We start from the raw sequence: 11,738 nt of genomic DNA, 5'->3' as shown, positions 1-11,738 counted from the left end.
AAGCAAGTGGAAAGGCTTTGCCGCATGTGTTTTCTTGGGCATGACTTCAACCGACCCAGACTCACCACGCGGTGAGTACATTCCAGACATACCCCCTGGCACAGCGAACGCCTCCTAGCCTTTACCTCGCCTCTGGGCGCTGCACCCATAGAATGCAGTTGAGTCCGATGATCATTTCGGGCCACTGGTACTCATCGCTCCTCCACCTCTTCCTTCTCATGCCTTCCTGAGCACATTACCTGTCCCTAACCCTCATCATCTACCCGACTTTGCCCCTGCCTACCACTACTAACTGCTGTATCATGCTGATCCTTTGGATCTCTGACGGTCAAAAGTGCTAGGATGCCATGAACTATGGCAGTAGGCGCTATACAACTGCAAGAAAACATAACACATCCTTAGACACCGCTGATCAGGGGGGAGGGGGTTCCCTTGATGTCATGGCATTGTGATGTACCTGAGATCTTTTTTTTATCAGGGGCGTTCTTTACTCCTCAATTCTTAAGCACATAAGTGTTTTACCTTCCAAACACGATGTAGAGATCATAGGGAAAGCGCAGAACTTTCTAACTTCCTTTCCCAAAATGATTTTTAAAGTGGTCTTCTTTGCCCTACTTGTAATCCAGGGTCTGCAGCTCGGGCTTGACAAGTCTATACAGGAAGCTTGGAATGCAACTGCTTCCCAGCCGGAAGTCAGGGCACCTTCTAATAATAGAAAGAAGACTTTCTTTGTAAAATTCCCTGAAATAATGTTATAAGAGTATATCCTTCTGCTGGCACAGTGGCAGCCTAGTGCCTGTTGCATGATGAGTTACATGGTCCCATGTAGCTTTGGTCTCACCCATGAAAGGTCACCAGCTCTGGCCACATCCAGACACGCGTGACCCATGCAGTGAAGATTCCTGGACCTTTCCATGTAGAAAAAGAATGTTGAAAAATAGGTGTGTTTTGCATTCGGTTTTCCATATACCTTTTCGTGGTACATATCTGAACATGTTCCGGAGGTTTGACACCCAGCAGGCCCTCACCTGGGAACTGCGCAAGCAAAACGATAAGGCGACTGGAATCACCAAACACACGATATTCATCCTTTAAAACACAAAACACGCCTCTACTCTGTAATTGGGACCCAAGCAGTGGGTCAGTCGTGTAACGTACTCATGGTGGCACCAGTAAAGACAGACACAAGTGATCACAGTTCAGGGGTGTTTTATTAAACTGCAAAAATGGGCGAGATAAACGCCTAATCTAAACCTAAATCTAAGATGGCAGCACGCTACGACCATCACATAATAATAAGGCAGTCCTAGTGGCGTCTTGTCAAATCAAAAAGGGCCTATACTAAAAAAAACGATTGCCAAACCTTACAACTACATACAAAAGAGTGTGGGATAGGGTTCATAAGAAAGAAGGAAGTGTTCACAAATAAAAGGTCAGGATGCGGTAGTCGGGGTCTCCCCTCCCCGCGTTTTGAGCACGGGAGTGCAGCACACTTCTCGGGGTTCCCCAGCATGAGATGACAGTTCCGTCATCAGCTATCAGGATCGTCAATGGTCATGTCTCTTTTCCCTCAAAGTCTCTTGCCTTCGAGATCCTGATGGATTCCAAAATAACAAAATAAAAGTTCCTTTCCAATTGCACTTTTGGGTGGTGGCATCTGACCCCTGAATCTCTCCTCTTCCGAGGTTCTTAGGACGTCAGGACCTTTGGTCATGCTCCAGAGGATCTGATATGTTCAGAAAAACAAAGTGCAAAGTTTTCTTCATTGTGGCACTTAGGGTGTGGGTTCTTCACCCCAGGATTCCCCTCTGCCGGGCTCAGATCCCTCTCGACTGTTACCATCTATTCAGTACATATGCAAACACAAGTAGCAATGTCTTTTTAAACAATGAACTGTTGACATTCCTCTGTCGGGTTCATTCTTGTCACACATACAGTACTTTCTCATTTCACATCAAACGGGATTCACCTCCCGTGGCTTTCACTGGATTGTTGGTCAAAGACTTCCGACTGTACAGAAGCTTTTTCTCGACCCTTTTATGACCACTTTGACCGTTCCTTTGCGGCCTTCCTAAGGCCTTCTGGTATTAGCAGTTTCAACAAACGTGGGACTGACTACAGTCTCTCGAGTAAGCTCCCACGTGCTGCCAGATCCCTCTGCAGCTGGTCTTCCCTTCACTTGAACTGTTCTCTGAACTTCCTTTAAATTGCTACTTTAGGGCTTTCGTTTACCACAGTTTGGTTCTTATCGGTTCTCCCCTCGAGTCACCGGCTGTGATGAACTGCTAGGCTTTCCTTGTATCTGGATGCCATGAATCTAGGTACTCAGGTGGAAACCAAGCCAGAGTAAGTGTTGATTCACCCCCCTTATAGGATGCCATTAAAGGATACGGTTAGAGGACCGTCTCTGGTAGAGATGAGTTTTCTGAAAACCGGAGGAGAGCCCGGTCGATACAGACCATCCAACTGATGTCACTCTATGACCATCATAAATGCAGCCAGAGAGAGCAATCAGTGGAAAGGGCATGGAAATTAACAAACAGTCGCCAAACTGTAACAAGAAACACATGTTAAATACTTGTCTAAAGCATTTTTGTTTTGATTATCAATCTATGGGGTAACACACTAACCTGTTGGCACAAATGGTCTCTGTAAGTCCTTCATAGAATAACCAGGAGTTTCCAAAATAAAAAACAACGACAGGGAAATAAAGGAAGTTAGTATGGGAACTAATCCCGCGCGGCATGCGGCCCACACTAGTGCCGGGTTGGTGCACTCTGGGTAGCGTCCATTAATGTCTAGTGCTCGTATTCCAAGAGCTCAAACATTGGAAAGCAACTTTTAGAAAGTCTCTAGAAATATGGTGTCCAAAGCCCTTATATAAGAGAGTTCTGAATAGGAGTTAATCCAAGGCGGTCTCAGTATATTTTGCAGTAACACGTTGAACACAAATAACTCCCAATGGAGCTGCTACACAGGTAAGTGCAGCTGGATTAGGAAATGGGATAGCCAGCCGTGCGGATAGCTTCTCAGCACGAAAAAAGAAAAAAAAAAACATGAAAGGAACAGAACTTGTCTGAAAATGACGGAAAGACACTCTGTTGGAAACGGAACAGCTGATCCACGTACCGCTTGATGCTGAAGGCAGCAATAGAAGAAGGATCTTGAAGTCCGGGGCCGACGAAGCGGGTGGAGAATAATTAGGAATCCAGCTTCCGGAATGCCATGGAAAACGACATCAATCAGAAGCAGAGAGCGAAGTATCGCGTTCTGCTAAATACGTGACTGCAAGTCACATGATCAGGCACGTCTCACCTGATTTCAGTATAATACTCACTGTAGCTGTTGCTTCCCGGGCAATGCATCAAACAGCCCCCATCTGGTGTAAAACGGTTTGGCTGCTCTGTGGCAACTTGTGGAAGCGCATTCTTGATGTGAAGTGAATCCTGCAGCGAGGTACATTGGGGCAGCCTGACAGGCTAGACACTGGAGTCAAGGCTGGTACCACGGTATCAGGCATCTCCCTCGGTCTTGCTTATCAGCCTAGGCACACTCTGTGTACCGTTGACATCTGCTGCAACACACTTGAGCTATTGTCCGTGGTCTTATGATTCCTTCTGCTGAGGTTCCGTGGGTATGGGTCAAAAAGGGCAAGGTCAGGTCTCTCCTTGTCAGCCTCTCAGTACTCACCGCCTTTCTCCTCCTCTTGAACTGCCGGGCCTGGATAGCTGTCTCAACGTGCCGTCTGCCTTTCGTACTGTGCCCTTGTGCTCCGCCTTTTATCCCTGTGGGGAAAGGAAAGGGCTATCAGGTGTGTGTGGTTCTCGTCAATTGCCTGACTTTGCCTGGCCCTTGCATTGGGGCATGGCTGGTGAACGGCTCGGGTGTTAGTCCAATGTCTGTGCTGGGCGAAAGTGTTTGTGTAGAAAAAAAGTGGGTCAGTGTTAACAACTAATACACACTCTTGTGGGTGGTGCATGTGCAGACAAAGACACACAATCATTACCCAAAACATGTGCAGAATAAACACACAAACTCACACACAGGGCCGAATAACACCATTCATGGAATGCTTACACGGACCCAGAGTCATCACATGAGGAATTCATATATGCACACACAACCAACATATTAACCAATGATCCACACAGCACAGTAGGTCAATAGCACACACACATATGCAATTGAAAATCCATATAGAATGTGAAATAGTACAATTGTCAAAAATTACACACGTGTAAGAAACATATGCAACCACAATCTACATGAATATAGGGATGTAACAGGGAAAGAATACTAAAGGAATTCGACATGACAGAGACACCCCTAATACAGCATGCATAAGCTTGCACACATACCTACAAATGCATGCACAACGCCTTGCACTGACAGGCACACCGCATACACACGCCAACTCTACCAAACATCCTCCGGCACATACACACGGCCCATGCAAGAACCCCACCAATTACATGAACTCACTTGTTGAATGCTCTAAAGAGACAGTGGGGGTTTCCCAATAAGAGTCCTGCAAAGAAAGATTCTCAAAGACAATTATGAAATTTCAGGACTGATTTTAGAATAAATTGTACATTAATATCCAACAACAGATATCAAAGAATCGAGAGACTTTTGACCTCCATTTGATTTGATTTGTTTGGATTTTGTGCATAATTTGAATATCTGTTTCATTTATCCTCTCCTATTCCTCTTCAAACCAGAGGACTTTTTCTTTTTCCCCCTCTTCCTCCTCTTTGAGCACTGGGTTTTCGTTTTTCGCTTACCACCATTACCTTTTTTATCGCTTCAATTTTTGATTAACCATATGATTGAGGAATTATGCAAATAATGGTTTTATTTCAAGATGTTTAAGATTTGGTGCATATCTTCTTTGTTCAAATTTGTCACTGAACTCATTGAAACCTTTTGTGACAGCATTTTTCAACATTAAATTAGTACAATTTACAAACTGAAAGCATTGTGGCATATGTCGTCATATATATATCATCAACCATGTATCAATATGGTCTAAACTAGGGGTGTGACTTGATCCTACAGAACCCCAGTTTTTGCTAAGACACTCCGCTGATTTAGCACACTAGGCTATGGGCCTCATTACGACCCAGGCGGTAAGTTACCGCCTGGGCCGTGACTTTACCACCATGGCTACGCCATGGTGGTTGGCGGACTTACCGCCCCATTCCGACCTTGGCGGGGCGGTAAGTCCCCAATCCCCATTTACCCTTCCCCATTCCCATTTTTGCCCCATAGGGCATAATGGGAGTGGGGAAGGCGTTAATTACGCCACCGTAAATTACGGTGGCGTAATTAACTCCATGGTCCCTTAGCGCCATGGATTTTAACACCTGCTAAAAGCAGGTGTTAAATCCTCCATGGCGCTAAGGGACCTCGGAATCAGGCGGTAAGGGTCGGCGCTGTTTACGCCGCCGTAAACCCCTTACCGCCTGGGTCCTAATGAGGCCCTATGTGTTGAGTGCATTTTTCTTCTTCTTTTAGCAGCATCGCCTTGTTGTTTTATCTAAAGAGACATAGGAACATCAAACGCAGACAACATGCACTTAGGGGCTGACTCATGGAATTATTTGCATGTAAAATCAGTGATTTGGGCGCCATTCTGTGCGCAAATCCCTGTTCGTCGATTCATGGCATCAACTGTGCAGGACTTTTCCTGGAATTGCATGGAGTTCGCGCAGGCTGGGCCTGTCTCTGTGAGCCGTCGAGTGCCTTGTGTGATACACCACGCAGAGTGTGGGCGTGGCTTGCGCACAGGGCTGGCAAGGGAGCGGAGCACTGAAAATGGGGAAGAACATGCAAAAAGTGGGCGTTCAGAGGGACGGGGCGCAGGCAATCCCTTGCACGCCCACATTTGCACCAAATGACACGTATTCAGGGAAACACCTGCGCAGCCTCTTGGCATAGTAATAGACATGCAAATCACCCAATCTCTGCAGAAGGATAGCACCGCGAAGGTGGGTTTGCATGTCGGATACAGGGGTGCGTGTACACAACCCGGGCTTCCGATCTTACTTAGGGGTGTGCGTACGCAGTGTAGCGGGCTGCAGGAATGATTTACAGAGGTTTGTGCGCAGATTTTCGGAGTTTTTACCGTGTTACAATGTTTCATATGCATGTATCATGTTGTCGGGGTGTTGGCAACAGTTATGGGGGACCCTGCGCAGGGACCCGAGATGCAGGCCTGCTTGCGGCAGACCCCACGCACTGTTTGAAGAGTGCGTATATTTGTGCCCTGGGGAGCACGCAAAGGTAGCTGTTCTGGCTGTTTTTGTTTTGTGTGGGGGCGTGTCAGGGTTGTTCCGGACGTGACTTACAAATACAGTTTCTTTGTGCAGTGAATTCCATTAATACATGGGGCGTGCATTTTTTATTCTGCGTGCTGGCTCCCACAGTGTCCTTCTCGGCACAAAGCACTTGTAGGATTTATGCGCACATTTCCATGACTCGGGCCCTAAATGTGCAAACCTACTTGCAACTTGCAATAAGCACAAGCCTTACAGACACGCAGGCAATATTTTTGCAATGTTTATTTGCTTCTATAGTGCCTTATTAAATGGTACAACAAAACAAATGATCACAATAAATAACAGAATACAACACAAGGAAACAAGAACCAAAGAAATGGCAATAAGAAAGAGAAATGGATGAATGGACCAAACAACGGTTGAAATTATGACAAGCAAGGAACACTCACAGGCACAGTCACAGTCAGAGGCACAGGCATAGGCACAGTCACAGGGCAAGGAGCAACCCACAGTGTTACGTGGCTCAGATGAAATGGTGAGTGTTGTATGTGGCCAGAGTGCCCCTCTTGCCCCCGTGAGCCCCTCCCTGTCACAGAGCACACACACAGATATGCTCGCAGTCCGGGCTCCATGGTCGCTCTGCTGCGGCCATGGAAACGCCCTGTTTATTACAGGCACATGCAGCAGAGTTATGTCAATCTACCGCGTGTGTATGCCCTTAAAGGGGCAGACACCACACTCTGCCTTTTTCAGAACAAACAACAAAGAGGGTAACTACAAACACTTCAAAAGAAAACATTACACTGCACCAAAACATAAAGCACCCCTTTAATCACATTCCTCCCCAGTCCCACAAGTCACTGTTCAGACCATAGGCTGGGCCCACCAGTTCAGAGGTCCAATACATAGTTATTGAGATGGGCAGGCTTCCCCTACTGACCCTTTGGGGATACCTCCTGCCCACCTCCCGGATTGGGCCTTCCTCACCTGTGTCCCCCCGGCCTAGGGAACTTTGCGGATGGGCCAGGACACCGCCCTTGTCTGGTACCTCACCAGAGTCTCTCCTCTGGATCGCCTCTGGCCTGGTCTACCCCATATTCTTGAAGAATCTGGCATTGCGCGTGACAGTACCATTCGATGCAGTCACTATTGAGCCACGCATTGCCAACATGTCCATTGGACCGGGCTCATAAGTTAGTGAAAGCTTGCCTTGAGGGTGCCGGTTTTTCACAAGTACTTCGTCCCCAGAAGTTAGCTGCTGGGGCCGGAGCCCTCTCCGCATGTTCTCTCCTTCCGTCCTGAGTCTCCTTTCACGCTCCACCTGAGCATCATCAATGACAGCCGGTTCCCGCTCCCACACTTCAGGGATCAGACCCTGCAGACACTGCCGAAACATTTCTTCCGCTGGTGCCACTCCAGTGGAGGCATTCGGGGTGGCCTATATTCCCTCAGGAACTGATACAGAGCCTGTTTCAGGCAGCGTCCCTGGCCGTGAGCCATGCAAAACACTTTGTCAGAGCCCTCATAAACCTCTAATCTCTAACATTTGCACGGGACCAGACTGGTGAAATCTTCCGATGTTGTATCCCCTAGTCCCCCATCAGCTGGGCAAAACTGTCCCCTGGAATGGCGGTCCACTATCGGAACACAGGATCTGAGGCAGGGCGTGCATGGCAAAGATCTTCTCTAGGGCCACAGGCAGGCTTGTCAAAAGAGACGATGAAACATGAACAGGTACAGTCTTTAGCTGATTCCGGCGCTGCTCATGTCAGAAAGTTAGTGTAGAAGCAGCAAGACACACGTCTATACCTCTCAGACTGTAGAGAGAACAGAAACTGAAAAAAATACTTGAACTAGACCTTGATGGAGTCTGCGTTTGAACAAAAATAGTCCAAAGGATACCTTGTTTTGTTTGTTAAAAAAAAAATAAATCATTTTTCAAGCAAAATCACTGTTACATAGGGCAGTTGGTTTGATTTTCTTAGCCTTAATTTAATGGTTTTCTTGCTTGAAAAAATATCTTCAATTTGAAATTATATAGTCATTCAAATTCAAACATCAATGGGATTCTTGATGAACTGTAAATTAAGTATTTTTTAACAAACTTGTAATTAATATCCAATCCGCTCTCAAAGGTTGGAAATTGTTCTAACAAAAATTGTGCTTTATAATGTCCAGCCCGTTCCCGACACATGATTCCCCGCCTATTTCCTGGCGGTTCCTCAGGGGTTTAATGGCTGATAGTTATCAAAAATGATGTGAATTTTCCCATAATTCATGGTCACCAATTAGACATTTGATTCCTGTTGAGACAGAATACGAAAATAAATAATGGACTTAAAATTATTGAAAAGACTAAGATGAGATCTTCAGGAGTAGTTTTTAAATGTTTACAAATAATTAGTTTTTGAGAGCAAATCTAAGTCAAAACGTAGCGAAAATGGTAAAGAGAAAGAAAAAAGGGGGGTTTTTAGAACTTACATGTTTAATCTGTATGTATGTTCGTAATACAAACGGTATCGAGTGTACAAAATTGCTTCCTGGATGGAGTTCGTAATGGCACTAGGTAGACAGAAAGCAAGTATGTCTGATTCCGCCTTGTAAATGCTTGTGTGTGTCAAGCGGACATATGTATTCTATAAAAAAGAAATAACGGTCGTTTAACTTACATTGGGAAAGTTGCCGTGCTGTAAGCAGAACAGGTTGCTGCAAGCGGTTCGATTGCCGAGAACTAAATGCTGCGCGCGATCGCGCTCGAACCAAAAAGCAAATGCTGCCGAAATGCGTGAGTCACGTGGTGTTGCGACGTTGAGGCCGTTCGTGGGGCGCCATGTTGGATTGGGATGAAAAAACATGTTTTATATATGCTCCAACGATGTTACAAATTTAGTTGGATTATGTTCCAAATGGTCTTGTAGTTTATAAATGGGCATACAATTAAAGACACCCTATATCAGATAGGATGGGAAAAATTGAGTTGCCTAAAGTTATTTAAAGCTCAAACCTGTCGTGAAGATCTCATCATAGTTCAATGTAACTTTTGGCAGACTAATAAACAATTAGACATGACATAAATGCAAATACGGAATTTCCAAAGGAGGCGGTAAGCTTAATTCTGAATATGTTGTAAGAATGTTCCAGTTTCTTTGTAGAATCTTTTTAATCACTTGGTTATTTGTGCTAAAAGTTGTGATGAACCTAGGTTTGTCTGGTTATGGTGATTTCGTAGGTTTGTCCTGGAGTAAGTCTTGTCTGGATCTCGACGTACTTTTGGTTACTATATGCTTAAGGTGTTTAGAACTGTATCCACGATTCTGAAATTTCTTGATTGCCATATCTTGATATTTTGTGAATTCCTCTGCTGATGTACAATTCCTTTTAATTCGCAGGAGTTCACCAAATGGAATGTTCTGGATGATATGATGAGGGTGATTACTGGTGGTGGGTAAAACACTGTTGACAGCCGTCTCTTTAGTAGATAACGTGCTGTGGATGGTTTGATCCTGTATGTAGAGGGTGAGGTCCAGAAAGTTTATGGTCTGCTGGCTGTAGGAGATAGTGAATTTCAAATTGTAATTATTGTTATTCAGAAAAGAATGATAATCTAGTAATTGTTGTTCTGTACCGTTCAATATTACAATGATATCATCGATGTATCGTCCCCAAAAAACAATTCTATTATTAGTGGTGAAATCTGGATGTTTCCAGGCGACTTGAGTCTCAAAATATCCTATATAGAGGTTAGCGTATGGGGCGCAAATTTAGTGCCCATAGCAGTTCCCTGGACTTGTCTGTATATTTTGTCTCCAAAGCAAAAAATATTGTTAGTTAATGTAAAATTGATCATTTCCGAAATCATCAGATTTTGTTCTTGTAGTGAAACTGATCTGTTTTTCAAAAAGTGATTGACTGTTGAAATTCCTCTGGTGTGGATAATACTGGTGTACAAGGCAGTGACATCAAATGTTACAAACCAAAAGTTCTCTTCCCCAAAAAAATGTTCTAGTTGTTTCAGTGCATGTGTGGTGTCTTTGATGAAATAACTTAGGCCAGCTGCAAGAGGTTGAAGATAATAGCCTATATATTCTGAAATTCTTTCTGTAAATGAATCGATGCTGTTAATGATCGGTCTGCATTGAGGTAGAGTATTGAATGGTTTATGGATCTTGGGCATAAAGTAAATTGTCGGAAGTATTGGGTTTGAAATGTTCATATAATCATATTCTTCATCTGAGAGCACACCTTGTTCGTGCCAATGTGAACTCAAAAGTCAAAAGAGACGGAGTCGATGAACTCGACCTCACAGTACCGCAACAATTCGTCGACCGCTACTACGAAGTGAGTGTCATGAACTATGGATGCAAAGTCGCCATGGACAATTGCCCAGGGCCTCGTTCCTCTGGGAATCTTCTCAATCAGAGGCTCCTCTGTGCTGGGGCCGCTGCCTGGCACCACACACAGGCCAACAAAAATTCCCCCACCTATCTCTCAAGGTCCAGGAACCATACGTTCTGTCATAGACAGTCCTTGATCTTGGCAATTCCTTGATGGCCCTGGTGACTTGGGGGACCTTACACATTGGTATCCCTATGCGGTCGCCCTGGAGCAAAAGTCCTGACTCAACAAATGCCGGTTCATCTTTGACTCTCCACAGTTGTTCCTTCCCTGACCTTGCCTCCCGGGTTTTTTGTGCCAGCGTGTCTACCACCGACCTCCATGGCCCTTGCTTAAGGGCCACCTTCAAAATTGTGAAGCACTCATCCTCGGCCGTCACCTTTCCAGCTCATGGAGAGCTACCAAGTTTGGTGCTGTACATGTTCATCAGCCTCCTCCACACTGATGTTTCCACATCCTTCCGCCTCGCCTCTGAGTTGCCTAGACAGATAGTCTGCAGCGTTGTTACTGCCCGGCTGATACACCAACGAGACCCCATATTCCAGGAGTGCCAGCATCCACCTCTCAATCCGGGCTGGAGGTTTGGAAGACGAGCCCACCATGATTGGCAGCAGAGGCTTATGGTCAGTTACCACCATCACCAGCTGTCACAGCACATATAGACGAAAGTGCCGACATCCCCACAGGACTGCCAGGGCCTCCCTCTTGATCTGCGAGTATTGCTGCTCTGTATCTGACAGGGCCTTGCTCGTGTAGGCCTTGCTCGTGTAGACAATCAGCCTAATCTCCCCCTTGGCGTCCGTCTGGGTGAGAACTGCACCCACACCAAATGGGCTGGCATCCACCACGATCTCCGATGACAGGGATGGATTAAAAAAAAACGCCATTGTGTTCTCCACCGTCAACGCTCCCTTCACGTCTTCGAACGCGGCCTGCTCAGGGGGACCCCACTGCCACGATGCCTCTTTCTTGTTGAGGCTCCTAAGGGTTTCAGACCTGGATGCTAGGTTCCGAACGAATTGTCCACAGTAAGTGACCAAACCCAGGAAGCTTCAGACCTCA

Source organism: Ambystoma mexicanum, chromosome 9, assembly GCF_040938575.1.
Source record: "Ambystoma mexicanum isolate Mex_15411 chromosome 9, UKY_AmexF1_1, whole genome shotgun sequence".
Taxonomy (NCBI): domain Eukaryota; kingdom Metazoa; phylum Chordata; class Amphibia; order Caudata; family Ambystomatidae; genus Ambystoma; species Ambystoma mexicanum.
The sequence above is the reverse complement of the archived record's forward strand: the minus strand, read 5'-3'. Positions refer to the sequence as shown.